Consider the following 19,164-nt stretch of genomic DNA (forward strand, 5'->3'; position numbering starts at 1 on the left):
ACCAATGTAAAAGCAGCCTCTGTAAAGCAGCAGGATGTTACGAGATGCTCACTTTCATCCACTGAGACCAATGAAATGTGAAGATCAAATGTTAAGAGGCATTAAAAACATACATCTAAAACCAAAATTGATCTTGCCATATGTTTGAGGCTTTCACCACATGGCACCACCAAGTCAGAACATACTTTACTGCATAGAGGAGGAGATAATTTTCCCATATCACTGTAGCCCTTCCATCATTTCTCCATGAACAGCTGGTGGCACATAACCATCACTCACAATTTGTTATGCTCCTTCATCTACCTTTTTCAATTTGCACATGTTCACTACATTTTCTGTCATAAAAATGTCTTGTTTGCTTTAAGGCTGTGACCTGATTATTTTCCTTTACGTCTGTAACAGCAATCTTGTTCTAGTTCCCGCTTACTGTACGGAAACTGTTACTTCTTTGGTTCTTTAACTTTAAAAAATAGATAGAATTAACTAGATCAATAAATATGAAGGTAGTTTTAAATGGAAATCTTTGGGAACTCAATTTAAATATAATTTTGTGCAGGTATGCATGTACTATTTATTTATTTTCTGTACCAATACTAGAAATTTGCACTTAAAAATTATCTTTGTCCTAATAATTAATATTCTTTGTTATTTCCTTCCTAAAAACAAAGTATATTGTTTGCAGGGAGTTAGAAGTGTGGCCAGTTATGGTGGAGCCAAAGAGATAGCTGCTATTCATGACATTCTCTCCCCTGACACAGAGCACAACCCAAACTTGCAATACAAACAAGCAAGAATCAATGCTCACTGAGCCATCATGATAATATGTGAGTCCACTTCCGGGCCATGAAAGCTCTGTTGGATGGTTTAGGAGACAACAGTCACTGAGGGAGTGCCTAGCAGCACACCTTCAGTGTAGCCATTTTGACATGGGGTCAGGAGACCTGAAAGACCTCATAGCAGAGCAGAGGTACAAGGCCACAAGGTAGAAACCCCTTGCCTGCATTAGTTCCCCTGAGATCTGTGGGTCTGGGGATGAACCACCTGGAACTATTAGAAAGACTGGGGGCAGCATTTGTCCCAATCTGCAACAATGGGGACCATCATTTGATTACATGTTATGCATGGAACTCTATACCATATGAACTTGATCTGCCTACTGTAGAGAGATGTTTATGAAAGATTGCGATTTGGAGATGCTCCCTCAAAAGGGACTGTGTTTGAGTTTGGGAATTTGGAGATGTGCTCTGGAGGTGGAGGTTGGGAATGCCACATATTAGAGGTGTAGCCATGTTGGGCTGTATCCACAAAAAAAAAAAAAATAAACAAGGAGTCTGGTGGCACCTTAAAGACTAACAGATTTATTTGGGCATAAGCTTTCGAGGGTAAAAAACCCACTTCTTCAGATGCAACTGAAGAATGCATCTGAACACGTGGGGTTTTTTACCCACAAAAGCCTATGCCCAAATAAATCTGTCAGTCTTTAAGGTGCCACTGGACTCCTCGTTGTTTTGGGGAACACCATAGAAGCTCTCCGGTTTCTTTCATTAAAGATTTATTCCTTTCTCATTTACTGGTTTATTATTTAATGAACCCCAAGATCATTATACCTACCACATTTACTTAGACAAATTTCCCATTAACTTCAATGGCTGTTGGGAATAACTGTAGCTGATTTCTACCACAGGAAAAAGGATTGGATGTAATCTTATATGTGTGTTATATATTGACACATTTTACTCCAAATCACAGGATGGCAAGCTTACATTTGAAATGATTTACTGCAGTGGTACGCGTGTGTTTTGTAATAATACATAACTGGGATTTTTTAAAATTAACATGTATTGAAACATCTCCAGGTTCTTCAATAATTTCTAATTCCAATTCACTTTGAGTCTTTAAAAAAAACCCCAGAAACAGCAAAGATGTTACTTGCACCACAAAATACAGTGTAACATCTAGAAATGGAGAAAGCAAACCAAAGATAAAATCACAAGGGAAAAGAAAACCTTAGAGAAATATAAACATTAACTGCAGCGCCACCAAGTGTCAAAATTAAAAATACCACATATATCTAAATTCCTTAGGAAGATCTATATTTTGGGGCACATTTTTTCAATTTTTGACACCTACATTCATATATAAGCACCTAAATAAAACTGGCCTTTTTTTCTAGAGGTACTTGATATAGATGCCAAAGTTTGAAAATCATTGTCTTTATGCCTAACCAAGACAATATAAGTATTTTAAAGAGTATAAATAGCAATGTGTAAGAGCATACAGTTTGGGAGAATTTGGGATTGTTTGGACTTGAGCAGAAACTCTAGGGCTTGAACTGGTTCATATCTTGAATTGGTAACATTAGTTCTTCCATCTCTGCTTTCTGGATGGGTAACTGTGGATATCAACAATATTTTTTTAAATCATGCTGGGAGCACCTTTTAAATTTGCTATTAATATGAGCAATTGCAACTACTAGCTGGAGTTCTCATCAAATTCTCTAAACATTGCTACCATCTCCTCTCATTTGAGTGGAAAGAAGTCCTCTTATGCCTGTCAGTGAGCACAGTCCTACGGTGGAAATCTAATCCAGACATGTCCAGGAAGACAAGAAATGCACACTCAACAAAGTGAAAGAAAGAACTAAACATGTCCACATTTAGAAATCTGATCTCTGGGGGAGGAAAGACCTAATGTGTATGAACAGGGATGAAATGTTCCTTTCTAAATATGACCTCAAGTTCCTACATGATTTAAGTGACACCAATGGGCATTGGTGCCACCAACAATATTGACATAAGGAGAGAAGCATGAAAAAGACAAGGAATAATTAAAAGCTCAGAACTAAAGTGTGTGATAAAGTTCTCCACTCAATAACTTTACTTTTGGCACATCCCATTCACCTTTCTTCTTCTATACAGCACTATTTAGGGCATGATCCAATGACCATTAAAGTCAATATTTTAAAAACTGATGCCTCAAGTTCAACTCTGAAGGTGGCCTTTTTAAAAGTGCACAGGAATAGACTAACTCTGCCCCTGCTAACATCTGTGGTAAAACTCTCATTAACTTTCATAGGAGCAGAGTTAGGCCACTGCTGACAGCTTTTAAAAATCCCAACTGCAAATCCTTATGTTAATGTTGATATATGAACCCAGGAGACTCATTTTAGGGACCCATTTTAAAAAATGTTGACCTACTTGATTTCAGGGAGGGTTGGTTCAGACACTTCGGTTATAATCAAGTCCCTGTGTCTCCCACAGCAACCTGGACCTAGATGCTGGTAAGATGAGGCCCTTGTATTCAACAATATAGGAGACTACAAATCCTGTGCTAGCTTCATGTAAATTTAAAAGAGGAGGGAGTCATTCAACTATGAAAATCAAGAAGGTGGTCAGTACAGTATTCTGTGTTATTTAATCTCATATTACAGTCAATGTGCTATACTTTGCCTCACATTTTCAATTTACAGAGTGTATCAGAATTTTGTCCTGAAAATGAATAGTTGCATGTGAGGGGAAAGCTGGAGGTTCTGGCAGCTGTGAAGCGGTACTTGGCATCCAGGAAAGCATGAGAAGTGATATGAAATTGTCACCCAGAAATCCATTCATCATTATTATTATTGATTATTTGTATTGTGGTAGCACGTGTGAGCCCCAGTCAAAGATTAGGACCCTGCTGTGGTAGGCAGAACAAAAAGATGGTACTTGCTTCAAAAAGCTTACATTGTAAGTATCAGATGAGAGACAACCAGAGAATACAACAAACAGCGGGGAGGAACACAAGGTAACAATGAGATGTGCGTGACAAGCACCACGCCAGATGCCTAGCTCTTGTCAAGTGTTTTGTAGGCATCACAACAAAGTAGAGTTTAAGGGAGGACAAGGCAGTGGCTTTGTGGAAAGTTCCTTCCATGAATAAAGGAGAGAGTATAAGGGTGCTTGACAGGGAGGGAATTCATGTTTCTCTCTCACCCCTCGTGGATAGGAACTGAGGACTTATTAAATTTGGAGAGAGGGCTTGAACTCCTAGTTCTTCATCTCAGCTACTCTTGAGAGCAACCAACTGCCCCTTGCTTAAGTATTCACCACTGATCAAAGAACAAGGGGCATGTACATTAGCTGAATGTTTCTGCTAAAGTGGCTTCAGTGAACTAATTAACAAGATGCCATTTAAACTAACATCATTAGGTTAGAGTCAGCACTCCAGTGAGACTAAGAGGTAGTTCACCCCTCTTGCAGCTATTGCTTTAGGCTGCCTGGAGATGCTGGAAAACAATAGTGTAGTGGATTGCATTCACTTTACCTTTGGAAGGTTAACTTCACAATCAGAAAGGCTAATAACATTTTTTAAAAATTACTCTGGAACCAGCTTGGTAGCAATTGGTCAATTCTGCAGAAAAGTCAGTGGCCACAAGATCACAGGATACTCTGGGCACTAATTTAAAACTTTCTAGAGCATGGATCTAATCTTTTTACTTTCCTCGTTGTCTAATAAATAATAAATATGAAGGAGAGAAACCTGAGATTTTTTTGATTAGCCCTAATACACAGAACTATCGTGTTAAAACAGAGAGATGAGGTGATGGAAAATTCACATATTCTTGCTCTGACCATTGGATTGCTTCACATTGCAGCAGCTGGTACTGCAGTGGCAACAACTAAAAGGTGCTATTTTCTGGGAGATCTTTCTCTGCTGGCAATAGTCTATTACAATGCAGTTTTACTGCAGAATTGTACACCTCTCCCATCACTCACTCATTAAAGGTCTCCAATGTACGTGCCCTAGATGTGGGTCTTGAAAATTCCATTCTCTGGCCAGATGTTGACATATCTGGAGGTTCCCTTGGGGCCCTGGATCACACAAGACAGGCATGCTAATCGGTCTCTGCAGCAGCTCCAAGGGAGTTAGTTACATGCTTCTCCCTTGTCAACATCTGTCAGGAACTACACATTAATAACTCTGCCATCTTTTCTCCAGTGAAGGAAGGAAAAGGTAATGATTGACAGCCTTTATATTTTCAAAAAATGTGAGAGTCTTAGTTCCCCACTATTAGGTTTAGTGTGTGCAGGTAGATGAAAGAGATGAGATGGGGAGATGGATATAAAAATTGTACACACACACACACACACACACAGACACACAGACAGACACACACACACACACACACAAAGAGGGTAAAACCAAAGGAGAGGCTTCCTGCTCCCCAACACAGCCTGTGCCAGAAGTGCTTCTTGAGCACAGATCAAAATTTATAGAGCAAATGAGGAGTCACAGCCAGTTCAGGATAAAGCAAACAGCCTCATGCTTCACATTCCTGTAACGATCATGTGCTGTTATTCCCATACTTGCTTGCTTCTTGTTCTGTGGTATTTTTGCTAATTCCCGTGCTTTAGTAGTTTATAGAATGTGGTTTTACTTAGTATTTTTCATATTGATAGCACTTTATAGCACTTTCATATTGATAGCAAAGCACTTTACAAATCAGTGAGTTATTAAATATGAGGAACCAATCCTTGGCTGGTGTAAGCCACGGCTACATTTACACCAGCTAAGGATTTGGCCCTGGTAGTGCAATAAGGGTTTCATTGATTTCAATTATCTTTAAATCAGACCTTAACTGTTTAGGCAAATGCATTATATGCAGAACAATAGCTCAGACACAACCTTAGAAATTAAAATGTCATTCACTCAGACTCAGACTATAATAGGCACTGATAAAGTGGTTCTCACCCCCAGTCTTCAGAAGAGCCAGGGGAGTTTTAACCCACAAGTTACCAGAAAAAGAAGCTCTGAACTGTTGCCAGCTATTGAGAGAACATACCTCTACTTAGTGGCTCATTTAAAGAATAAAATCTCTCCCAGCACAAACCTTCCTTTGGCTTGCAATACAGATACAGCCTTGCCTTTCAGAACAAAGGTAACATTTTCAGAAGCGCCTTGGTCCTTTTTTCAAAAGTGAGTTTTTCGCTTTTGAGCCTGAGTCCTGATGACTTTGCATGAGACTTTTGCACCTAAGTACCTAACTGTTGAAAATAGAACTTAGGCTCCTAAGTCACTTGGGTGATTTTGAAAATTTTACCCTAATTCTTATAAAAAATTAGAGTTCACAGCCTTTTACCACAGAGAAGAGATTACAACAAGCTAAGCCATATTGGACTCTGTTTTGTGGATGTAATCTGTATACACACAGTAGTAGTGCTCACTTCATTGAAATGAAGCCCTTTGGAGGAAACCCATGATGCAGATCACACAGCACCCAACAGCATTATTTTTGCAGATGGACTGTGAAGCATTTGCATGGATCATCTTTGTTTTTCACTGTTAGTTTTCTTACCTTCACCTTTGCTTTCCTTACCACTGGCTGCTGATTTGCATAAGAAAAAGACCTGTTCATCCTGTTTTCATTGTACACATTATGGTCCCGATCCAGAAACCCTTACTCACATCATTACTTCCACTGAGAACAATGGATTTAGCCACCTGATTAAGGACTGCAGGAGCAAACCCTATCTCTGTTGATCTTTCATTATTTATTTATTGTGCATTGGAAGGTAGGCAGATAGGTTAATAATAAGGAACTTGATTAGAAAATCATCACACCTGAAGTCTTGACATGTGCACATAAAACTCCATGTACGTATTTATTTTACATATAAAGTATCAAATACTGGGACGTCTTGAGATTACACACACACACACACCCATGAACACCAGTTTGTAACCTTTCACACTAGGTAACAATGCTAACTCATCCCCCATTTAGCTAAAACCCACCAGGAAGGAAAATCAGAGAAGTAAGAAGTTAGTTTAGATTCATCTGGCAAAGACTTGGCCTAAACATCCAGAGTTACAATTGTCAGGATAACAAAACTAAAGAGTTTGGGAAAAGAAATAAACCTTCATGCTGCAAAGCATAAGTCAACCTCTGACTAATGGGGCTTAGGGGAAAAAATTCCTACTGTGGGGCTTCTTGCATCTTCCTCTGAAGCGCCTGGTATTGGCCACTCTCAGAGGCAGGAATCTTGCCTAGATGGACCACTGGTCTGGCATGGTATGGCAATTCCTTTGACCCTATACTGTGAATGTTAGGAGGTTTAGGAGCTTGCTTTGTTTAGGAGGTTTAGGAGCTTGCTTTGTTGACTGCCCCCAAGAAGAGTTTTACAGTCAAGAACCCTTCACTGTAAATGCCTTGTCACAAGAGCCCACACAGATGCCTCTGCCAAGCTCATTGTGGGGCATACGTGCACTTCTTTGGTTCCAATGGAAAGGAAGAAATGGCCATTTGCTATATGATGAGATGAAGGCATAGAGATGTATCAAAATATAAGAAGCTTGCAGTCTGAGGACTGGCTTTTTCTTCTCTCCTGCCTTATCCATAGAACTGAAATCACCAATTTCTTAGCAAATTTTCTTCCTGGACATCATAAGCCAGCTTCTCAGCTGGTATAAGTTGATGTACCTTCACTCAGCTCACTGGAACCTTGCTAGTTTATATCAGCTGAGGATTTGGCCCCAGGTTTACAGGATAAAGAATGATATAGCAGTTCTGGGTTCAAATTCATTGGCTTTGTGATAGCCCTTGAAAAGAGAGAAAGTATTTTACTGCATTTCTAAAGTTGACAAACTTTCTGAAACCTTTATTTCTAAAAAGATACATCTCCCCTCTGAGTCTCACAGGGAGACCTCTTATTAAGCAGGGCCACATAGGAGTACAGGTCTAAGCAGCTCAAGCTGATTTCTAGCAGTGATTTTCTAGCTGTCCAGAAGATGGAGCTACTTGCTTAGCTAACTTGTAACCTCCACCCACACTGTTCACCTGCCTGGCTGGAATCACTACGATATCCAGCTGGTCCTCAGAATTGTGTAATGACTTACATGAAGCATTAGCTAGGAATCAAAGCTATAAGTTCAGTGCAATAATGAAAAAATTCTAAATATTAATCAAATTGGGTTGTTCAGTGCTGGATGATTTTATAGAGGAAGGGGAGATTTATAATTATTAGCTCGAGAGCTCAAAGTGGGAGTACACAATCTACAAATTTGATTAGTATTTTTATACTGAGTACCAAATCTGAACATCAAGCAGAGGTGAAGCGGCACATGTCCAATTTGTTATATTTTTGATTACCAAAGACCTTGAAAATGAGAAACTAAGTTCACCAGGGAAGATATAAACTTATTTAATGCAGTTCTCAAAACACTGGTAGGAAAAACGCAAAATGTGGTATTTAAATGTGACCAAGAACATCCCAAATTAGTCTATAGAGGGATTTGTGATATTTTAGACTGATTTTTCATAAATTCAGATGGGTTAGCTTGGTTCTTTATGAACTGCTGAATGCAGCTAAAGTTATTCATTGAATTAAAAATTCAAGGACAAGACAAATGATTAAATATTGCATCTCAGGAGCCTTCTTGTAAAATAAAGCTTTAATAAATGAACTAAGCTGGCAGCAAAATATTTAATGACACCACTTAAGTATAAACTGTAGAATGAAAGCAGGAATGGACTTTAAATAATCATCTATGAAAAGTAGCTATGCAAACTACGCAAGATAGCACTGAAAGTAAAACTGGGTGAACACTAAAAAACAACATTCAAATAAAAACTGCAAATTTACTTTAACAGTATTCACCACCTTTTAATTAACTTTCCATGTATATTCATCTGAGTGATTTTATTGTTTTTGCTGTTGCTCACAAAGAATACTAGTGGAAAGAGAAAGTATTGTGAATATTCACATGAATACATTTTTACCCTGTTAGGGACTTGTGCAGGCTCTTTCCAGCTTATGATACATTCAGCCATCCAGTGAGGGAACAGAACGGATATCATTGTGGCATAGAAGCCCTGTCTTACAGCATGAACTACAAAGAGTAAATACACAAAGAAATGTTGAATAGTTCATGAGCAATCAATAAGCTGAAATTTACTTCCATAAATATTCAATCATTTCAAGAGCAAACAAAAATAATAAAAATTGCGAACAACTTCATAGGCCTTATTTGCAAGCAGAAGAAGTGATTAAATTTGTCAAGTAAATTGTTTGCTTTGTATAGTTCACTTAGCTTTAGTTAAGAGGCATTTCCTAAAGTCATTTATTTATTCTTTTGATAAACATGAGGGAGACAAGGTAGATGAAGCAATATCTTTCATTGAACTAACTTCTGTTGGTGAAAGGGACAAGCTTTTAAGCTTCACAGAATTCTTCCTCCAGTCTGGAGAAGGTAACCAGAGTGTGAGAGCTACATATAAGGTGGTACAGACACCTACCTTGTCTCTCTCATATCCTGGGGGCAATAGGACTACAACAACACTGCAAAAATATTAAAGATGGACAGAGAACAAAGAAAAGCAGGACAAGAAGGAATTAACACTTTTTAAATAAAGCCAGAAGAAAAGAGGAAATAATCTTCTTGTGGTAGAGAGACAATCTAAACCAATGACAAGATAAAATATAAGAAATGCACAACAGATGGGCCAATTGGAGAACACATGGCTTGTGTAATTAACCTTGGTACTTAGTGATGATGATTAACAATCCTTACCTATCACTTATTTCAAAACAAGAGATCCAGGCTTTATGGGCCTTATCAAAAACCTGCTGAAAGCAAAGACAAGAATCCCATTGGCTTCAATGAGCTTTGGATCAAATTCAAGCCCCTTGAAAATGTATTTAATTTCAAGAAAAGTTACAGTTTTTGAAGAAATAGAACTAGAAAGCAATCTCTTCCTCCCCATATAACCTTTAAAAATCACATATGCTAGTTATCCTCTGCCACTAAAACTTGAAAGGTTTTAAACTTCTGCTGTCCATCTCTTATGGCCACTGGACTGGATTTGATACTATTCAGAAACTTGCAGAAGTGATCCTGTTGTGCTGAGAACGAGAGTAAAGCCAAGAGAAGCTTATGTTTTATTATTTTTAGTATTTGCTAGAGCTGGTAAAAATAGCAAAAATTCTTCTTAAAATTGCTCATTGAAAAATTCTTGCCATTTTCCACTGAAATTTCAAAAATGTACATCAGTGTTATACCGAACAGCTGCATTTGTTCAATCATGGGACAGAAATATGCCATGTCACCTGTGTGTCCAGTCAAACAGATCACATTTTGAATATTAATACTCAAAAGAACTGTTCAAAAATGAGCTACAGGCCAATAAATATTCACAGAAATTATAAATTGCATCACCTTGATAAATGAAAACACAGCTTGCATGTAGATAATCAGTGAAACAAAAAGAAGGCAAAATTCACTAGATCAGGTATTCTTTACAAATTATTCACTATTATATTAAGAATTGAAATGGCAGATGAAACATTTTCTGGAGATAAATGTAATCCATCATAGTGGCCTATTGAATTCCTCTGTATTTTCCAATAAGTTCATACATTCAAAACTTGTTTTTGAATCTGAATTCTCCTGTTCCTAAGGCCTACATACAGGATAACCGTTCAAATTCCATCTTCTATTAAGCATGGTCATCTGGAACACATGCAATGGGGATGGATGTTGGAGGTGGAGGATGAAAACTCTAGGTTTGTTTAGGAGTTTCTTGGTAATAAATGGCAGGGTGGCCTATTTCATGTCTGATACTTGGCAGCAGCTGGAGCTCAGAGGTGATCACAGGTATGTAAATATAAGCACGGCTAGTTATAGGAGTTTCAAGAAAGCCTGTCCAGGACTCAAACCATTTGTATGCATCAGGCAGTCATGCTCCTAATCTTTATTGGCAGTGGACACTCCATATACCTGTATGGATTTGTCAAATTCTGGCTTACCCTTCATACTGTTTGCCAGACTGTGCATACATCAATAGGTGCCAGGCTTCCTCTGTTTAAACTGGTATATGTGCATGCAGTGCTGCACAGTCAAAATCACAGCATACAGCTGCTCCAGCTACAGAACACACATGGGAGCATACAGGGTTCAGTTATTCTGTTTCTTGCACAACTGTTACACTTGAAAAAGAAGTATACATTGCACTCAGTGGCACTGAAAATCCCACTGCTAAGGGCCTGTCCATGCTAGAGTTTTGTCTAGGTCAGGAAAAAATGGTCAAGTTAAGGATGGGCTTAGTTAATACAAGCTATCTAGCCTGGCCTAAACCCAGTTAGGTCCCCTGGAGTCCACCTGGACCAGCTAAGGCCCTATCCACTTGCACACACTGTGGGCATGTGGAGGAAAGAGAACCAGCTGCTCCCCCATTTGCAGCACACCCACCCTAGAGAGGAGAGGAGGGGAGCACCCCCCCCATTTGTTGCACACTTGCCCAGTTCACACGTCCCACCAAACTCCAGACTGAGAAACTTTCCAAACTTTCCCCACTTGGGCGGTCAGGAGTGGGCAGGAAACGGAGGTCTGTGGATTGCGATTGGCTGGGTAGGCAGGGTGTTGGGCTGTGATTGGCTAGGCTCTGTTCCCGTCTTGCACAAGAATGGTGAGTGTTCATTGGGTAAGCATATCTGAGTGGGTTACATTCAAATCAGCAGTGAGCAGTTTCCACTATCAAAAAAGCAGACCTTAGGGCTTGTAAATGGCACCTGGACATACACGCCAAAACCCACTCTGTCCGAGTGGGTGGTAACCCTAGGAGAATAAGGCCTATTATTTTAGCATATAAAAGTAAATATTATAGCAAATTGACAATGAAAGACTAAGAAAAGGCAACATATTCCCATCCTCTTATAAGAGTGGAAGGGGAACAGAGATGTAGTAGTAGTAGATATTCATATTCTGATAATGGCATGTAACCAGAGCATCATTTTGGAGTAGGGAAACCAGACAGCAAGTATGAAAAATCAGGACATGGGATGAAGGGGTAATAGGAGCCTCTAAAAGGAAAAGCCCCAAATATCGGGATTGTCCCGATTTTGGTCACCCTAGTTTGGAGAGGGGAAGCACTGGTTCAGCAGCATGTTCTGCCTCTCCTGGAAGCACACAGAAGACTATGTGTAAATGCCATAAGGTTGAAGCTTCATGGATTAGGAGAAGGAGTGTAAGGGATGGCAGGGGCAAGGTGGAGACAGAAAGCCACCATTCTTCATGACATGCTTTTCTCTGGACCCAGAAGGTATCCAAGCAGATGTTAGTCGCGTCTCTCTCAGAAAGAGAAGTTTACATAGATTAATGTGAAAGATGCACTCGGTGCATCAGAAGCCATGCTGTAAGGGAAGGGACAGGCTACATAAGATAGACAGATTCCTATCCCAGTAGATCCTCAAGATCCTCTGGGGTTGGAGGCAGTTCTCCATGCCTTGTCTACCTGGAGGGCTTATCTAGACTAACAGGACTTAGAGGTGTTATATTAGAACATGTGCTCTCACATATAGTAGCCAACATTTTAAAAGTCTAGAGTAGACAAGGTCCTCTGGCTTAGGTTTTAACTTTATCAGTTTAACACATGCAAAGGCAGTGTACCCTGTCTATGCTAGACTTTTAAAATGTGGTAGTTAGTCTAGTCAAGGCCTGAGAGTATTAACTGGAAAGGAAACAGGGCAGGGAGAAGAGAGATGTGAGGGGGGAGAGGAAGGGAGAAAGAGCATTCAGGGAACCAAAAAGAGGAGAAGGAGGAAAGACTGAAGGAGAGAGATGGATGTAAAACAGAATAAGAAGGAGAAATGTATGTCACATTTATACTTAAAAATAGTAAATACTAATAGAACTGGTAATAGCTCTCAACCAAGAAGAAATGTTGTGAGTGTGGCCAAACACTACAATAGAAAAAATGAGAATAAAACTAGTGAAAAATACACATAAAGGACTGACAAGGAGAGAACAAAAACCAAGGCACACAGTACTTTGTATCTGATGGAACATTTGCCATTAAATTTACATATGCCCAACAATAGTCATTGTTCTAACTGCTTAAGCCAGTGGGAGAGAACCATACTCACCATCCTCATGGGAGAGAACCCATGGGAAAAGCCACAGGAGGACCAGAGAGGAGGATTTCTCTGAGGAACTCCCTTGAGCCATTGCTTCCAATCAAGGATTGGGAAGCTGGGATCCATCACAAAGGATGGAAAGCTCCCAAACCTAGTGGATCTCCCCAGATAAGTCCTGAGTATCTCATAGAAGCACAAAACCAGTTGTTTGGAGGCACTGAGGGTCTACATCATTTCCTGAGCCCCCTGTTGCCTTCTGGCTCCTAAGCTGAGCAGCTACACTGTGGTCAGACTGCCAGAGAATCCTAGACAGAACATGCTGTTGGAACTGCCTTTCAGTGTTTGTACTCCAGCATGGAGGAATTTCACACAAAAAGTAATACTATCTAGGGCTGTATGACCTTTTGCTTGGATTTTCTTGAGAGTTGGGCTAGAGTAAACAATGCCCATGTCACACATGTATAACAGAACCTACAGGAGCAATATGGAGGGTCCTGTAAAATGGCGGGAGTTGATACCACAAAGGTAACTGACTTCCCTTTCTATATGGGCTGAACAAAGCCAAGATATGGGGCCTGATTCAAAGTTTATTAAAGTCTATGGGAGTCACTGTTGACTTCAGTGGTCTTTGGATTAGGTCCATGAAGAGCCACATCCATGCATGAACTCAGGAAATGATTCCCTAAACAGCAACCACCCTTACTGTTGTTTGTGAAAAGAGATGCTGATTGATATCTAAAGTGTACCCAATACCACATCTTTCAAATATTTTATACCCATTTGGACACTTGTTCCTTGGTTAAGATGCTTGGAGAGAACATCAATGTGGGGAGAAAGAGTGCAGCATGTGCATCAGTACAGAGTTCTAATGAAAAGAAGATTCACAGCTGGGATGGATGATTTTTGATAACTGTCAGAAAGAGGATTGCTTTTTGTGTCAACACTTCTAAAGAGCTATTAAAAGCAAAACACACCTTACACTACACAGTCTCATAGTGGTTCCTAAATTGACTGTGAAATGCCACTGGGTGGCACAGGTGGTGGAGATTGGGGGAGAAAGAGAAGGGAAGGTCACTCAAAACAATTGTATTGTACATAATGTATGATGTAACCCTTCAAAGTTTACACCTTGTAGCCAAGTTTACTCATCACTAGGCATCCTGTCATGGCATAGCAGCTCTTTAACCGCTAGCACCCCCTGCCAACAGTTGTTTCAAGGCAGTGGTGCTAACTCCGACAGTAACTCTCAGACCAGGTCATTGTCTCAGGTCCATGCCTTCTGGGGTCACAGTAGTCCCCAAAACACTTTTAGCACAAAGATTTTTCCACCTCTCTGGAGCTCTTCCTCAACCTGTCTTCAGATCAGCCTGCAGGCCCCTTGCTGTGCTCAGTAACCCTTATGATAGGCTTGTACGCCCCCTTCCTTAGGGCTGGTAGGAGAACTGGATTCCAGCCCAGGGCCCTTTACTAAAAAGGTATGTCTGCTCCTGTACCTACGCTGTAATTTCGCTAAGCTACTTCCTACCCAGCCTCTTAAGTTCTCCTCTGGGGTCTCTCCATCTTTTCTCTGATTAATCGGGGTCTCTCCCAGGCCTCAGTGCCTGAAGAGCTTTCCTTGCTTTCTGAGCTTCCTGCCAGGCTTTATCACTACTTCACCATGGTTCTTATTCCCATTACTACTACCACCTTCTGCTCTTTATGGGGAAGTGCCTGAGTCTCCTCAGCTGGGGCTCATTCTATAATCAGGCTGGCTTAGGGCAAACACCCTATTACACACCTATCCTGCTTAGAAAGAAACAGCTTGAAGTTGGCTGATTCTACAAGGATGGTGGTTTTATTTATTGGACTATGATAGACAAAGAATTTTCCATGATGTCCAGCTCTCTGCAGAATGCTTAAAATATAGACTGAGCTGAGTCAGAGAGGTAGAAACAAAGCTGCATTATATCAGATGTAATGATGATTGGAATATCTTTTTTTCATTCCAATGGGTCATTGATTTAACATGTTTTATTTTATTATCAATGGATATCTACAACAGCCACATTTTGAATGTGAGTTAGAAGCATTTTGTATGTACTATAATCATGTTTTGATAACAGTTTCAGTACCATTTTGAGGGAGGAACTCAAACAGAGCTAATATTTTTGCTCAGAATTCAGCAGAACATTCAGTTTGTGAGTGAATGGAAAGGGTATGGGAAGTATTTTCAGATTTTAATTATTTCCTAAGGAGGGAAAACAAAAGCAGTCCCTTTAAAGACAACACTAAGGAGATTTCTATTTAGAGGATATGTAATAACTCATAGTGGGACAGCATTTTAATCTCACCAAAGCTTTAGATAATCTGCTGGCACCTGTGTTTGTTCCTCTTTCATCCCATTATAGTCCTTAGATTTAGGGCCAAAGGTCTGACCTTGCAGGCTTTACTCATGGCAGTGGCCTCACTGAAGTCAGTGAGATTCTTGGCATGAGCAAGGCAAGCGGGATTTGGCCCTGAAAGTGTCATCTATGAGGAAGTAGTCCCAGTGTTCCCCTCAATATATCGCCTCTGAAACATTTTCCTCTTCTTTTGAGTGCCACTTCCTGCACAGTGTTTCCTGTTATTTGTGTTGGAAAGTGGCAGTGATTGCTAGAGGAAAGTAAGACCTGCGGTATCAGTAGGAAATATAGTGCATGTATAGTATATTTACACATGGGTCGTGCATAAACAAGACCAAAACTGTCCTAGTAAATCAGATAAATATGTATTAGCTAGGATGATTATTAAAGAATTACCTGAGAGCTTTCTCTAAGTGTCTATTGTATTCCACATCATTCTCTATATAGTGTCTATATACTATACAACCTAGGTTATTAGATAGCTTTATAGGCTGTAAACTCTTTGGGTTAGGGGCTAGCTATCATGAGGTGTGCCCATGATGAAGCCCCTTCTCTTTTGGGGCCTCTAGGCTCTTCTGAAATACAAATAAGTAAAAATAATTACATAACCCAAAGTCCAGTCCATGAAGTCTGGAGGAATGGGAGAGAAACAGAAAAAATATATCTTTGTGTGTGTAGTTTATAACCTGGGAGGGGGGAGATTTAGTGGACACAATGATGGGCACTGTACAGGAGCACAAAAAGGCAGGTGGTAGGAGGGAAGAAGATAATATAATATATAATTATAATAATATAGGTTTGCGTCCTTAAAAACTGAGCCACATAATTTTGAAAAGGTTAAAATAATGTCTCATTTGTCTAATTCTTTGATGCTTTAATTCATGATTCCCTTTTTAAAGTGTACACCCTAGGAGGAATGGTGTGTCATTAAGGAAAGGAAAGAGGCTTGCCGGGGACTGAAAGCAATTTCCCGTAGCAGGTGCATATAGCAGGTGGTACACAGTGTACCTGCAATGAAGAGGTAGATTTAGCCTAAGATTTTATTTAATATGGAAACTTTATTGCATCCTGAGCCACTACTGGGGATGTGCCAAGAAATCGTGTCTGCAGCATGATTTATTACGTGAAAATACCACCGAACTAATCAGTGGAGTTACTAATTAATACAAATCTGCATTTTTGCATAAGCAATTAGTGCAAAGAGAGTGCAATGAAAGAGGAAGTTTGACTCGTTTAATCTCAGTGCCTATTCAAGCGGAAAGACCCACCAGGGCAAGGCACTAGGATCTACATTTGGATTTTTTTTCTCTTTTGATTAGTTAAAGGAACTAAAAGGTCAAATTATCAATATTTAATTCAAATGGAAATGTGTTTGTTAAAGAGGAAAGAAAAGACTTTATTTAAACAAGGTGAGACTCTGGGGGTAACTGCCGGGATCAAAAATAATTAGATTTTTCAGTTACAACCAGCGTCTAAATCCCATCTGATAAGAATCCTAGTTCCTAATAATAGAGGTGGTTTGACACCAATAGCACAGACTTGTTGACAGTCCTTAAACTCTAGCCCAGGCAGTTGCTGGCCTAACAATACCATCTAGATATTTGTTTTAGTGGCACACACTTCTGTGATGTGTTTTGGAGCTTTTTTAATCAATTAGAATGATATTTTAAATCTATTGTGATTTCATAATTTAGAATGATATTTTAAATCTATTGTGATTTCATAATTGTAATGTATGTTCTTGACCAAGGGACTCACTTAGCAAGCTGATAATTAAACCTTGGTCCTGATGTATTTTCCATTAACTAAATAGAAGTTTACATTTATAAAATTAAAAAAACACCATATTTAACTAGGGGAGAGAGGGAATAGGCCATTGTAATTAAAATACTTCCTCCTGGTTGGCAAAAACCTACCAGAAAATAATTTAGAATTTGTATTAATCTCTAGCACAGCCCTGAATACATTCTAAAATATTATAGGATATTAACAGATTCCAGTATGAGCAATACATGTGTATTTTTCAAATCCATAAGTTAAATGATATGCAAGAAAAGCTGTCTGTATCTGAACCAGAAATACCATAACCCCATTTGGTTTGGACAGTTTGCACTGTGATTGCTTGTGTAGGACTTTCACTTGTAGTAATTTGCAGTCGTTTGAATGAAATAAGACGGGGGGGCAGTGCTTTCACTGAAATGGGGAATTAAAATTGTTCCTCTCTTTAAAAGTTCATGCACGATACCGGAGAAGGGAAGCCGTTTGGGACATATGTAAACAGCGGAGGAGGTGGAGGTAATGTCCTGTGGCCTAGATCGGGTAACTGACACCGGGAGCTGGCCTTGGTGCTGATTTGCTTCCTGTTTGCCCCTCCGATTTTTGCTGTCAAATTCATTGGCTGACCACACAATTGTCCAGAATGTAAACTAACAGGGATCATTTCAACTTTGCTCACAGACTAGGGAGATTAAAAATCCCAACCTGCTATCGAACGCTTTTGCTGGGAGATCGGCCTTTGTCTGCTGTTACCTGGCTCTGGGTTCCCATTCGGGCTGCAATCTGCTTCTGAACCCTCCTGTAAACAGGTGTGAGACCTTTGATCAGACCGCTGCAAATATGGGGTCGCCCCCAAACTCCTAGCCAACATACAAAGCCCATCTAAGTCTTTTTGAATGAGCTGTAAGTGGCAACATCCACCAACGGCTGGGGGTGGCGGGATTCTATATTGGCAGCTTGTTATTTTAAACACTCGTGTTCTGTCCTTGTCTGGTCCAGTTCATTGTTTGGGAAGACAGCAGAAAATGTAAATAACAAATACAAGAGAGACAGACAGACTGGGCTGTTGATATAGTAAATCATTCATTAAATTACAAGCAAGGCTTCCTCTCTCCAATAGCTTAAAGCTATTTGGGGGGAGGGGTCCTTTTTCCTTCGTCCTCGCAGGTGCAATATGAATCAATTATCTTAATTAAGATAATGCAGCAAACCCAGGAGATTTCCTTGGGCCGGATTTTTCACTCTGGACAACTGTAAGGCATTTTAACAGCATTTCCACGCCTTCCTACGCCTCCTCTCCTCAATCAGCAACACATACTTCCCTGTAGTTTCGAACGCATTTGCTCTGGGACATTTGATTAGTCTTGTTTTCCTTTCTTTTTTTAAACGAAGCCCCAGCATTACCGACTCTGTAAATCTTTCGCCCGGAGTGTCTGCTCTGTGTTAGCTGCTAGTTTAGCAGCTCAGCTGAGCGGGGAAAGAGGGAACGAGTGTTAGAGACCTGCAGCTTTCCGGACGTTGGGAATTGCTTTTGCTTTGAGGAAGGAAAGACACGTCCTTTGGGAAAGTCACAGCAGAGCAGAGAAGCAGACGAGCACTGCTGGACTCAGAAGTCCTATCCTGCGCCATTGTTTTCCCAGCCCGTCTACCCTTTGCCCAGCTCCTCTCTCCCCTCCCCCATCGCGTGCCCCTCAGCCGGTGATTCTTCCTTCTGCTCCTGCTGCCGAAGTAACCGTCAGGCCAGGAGCAGGCGCCAGCAGATGAGCTGCAAGCGGGTAGCAGAGGGGAGCAGATTTGGGACGTTGCATGGGAGCAGTGAGCCGTGAAAGGGGCTTTTGTTGACAACGCGTGCGGTTCGCGTGCCGCTCTGCGAACAGGAGCCCCCAAGCCCGGGGAGCGGGAGGCGAAGAAAGAAACAACAGAGGCTGAGAGTCAGAATCCGAGCGAGGAAGAGAAGCCTGAATGGAAGCAAGGGGAAGCTGAGTCAGAAGCCAGATGGAGAAGGAGGAGGCTGAAAGTCAGGAAAAAAGGAGATCCTTAAACGTGATCAAACATACAGGTTCGGAGAAAAGGAGAGAGCTCGGAATTCCAGAGACGCAGAGCCAAAGCAAGGGGGT

The sequence above is a fragment of the Gopherus flavomarginatus genome, chromosome 10 (genome assembly GCF_025201925.1).
Source record: "Gopherus flavomarginatus isolate rGopFla2 chromosome 10, rGopFla2.mat.asm, whole genome shotgun sequence".
Classification (NCBI taxonomy): domain Eukaryota; kingdom Metazoa; phylum Chordata; order Testudines; family Testudinidae; genus Gopherus; species Gopherus flavomarginatus.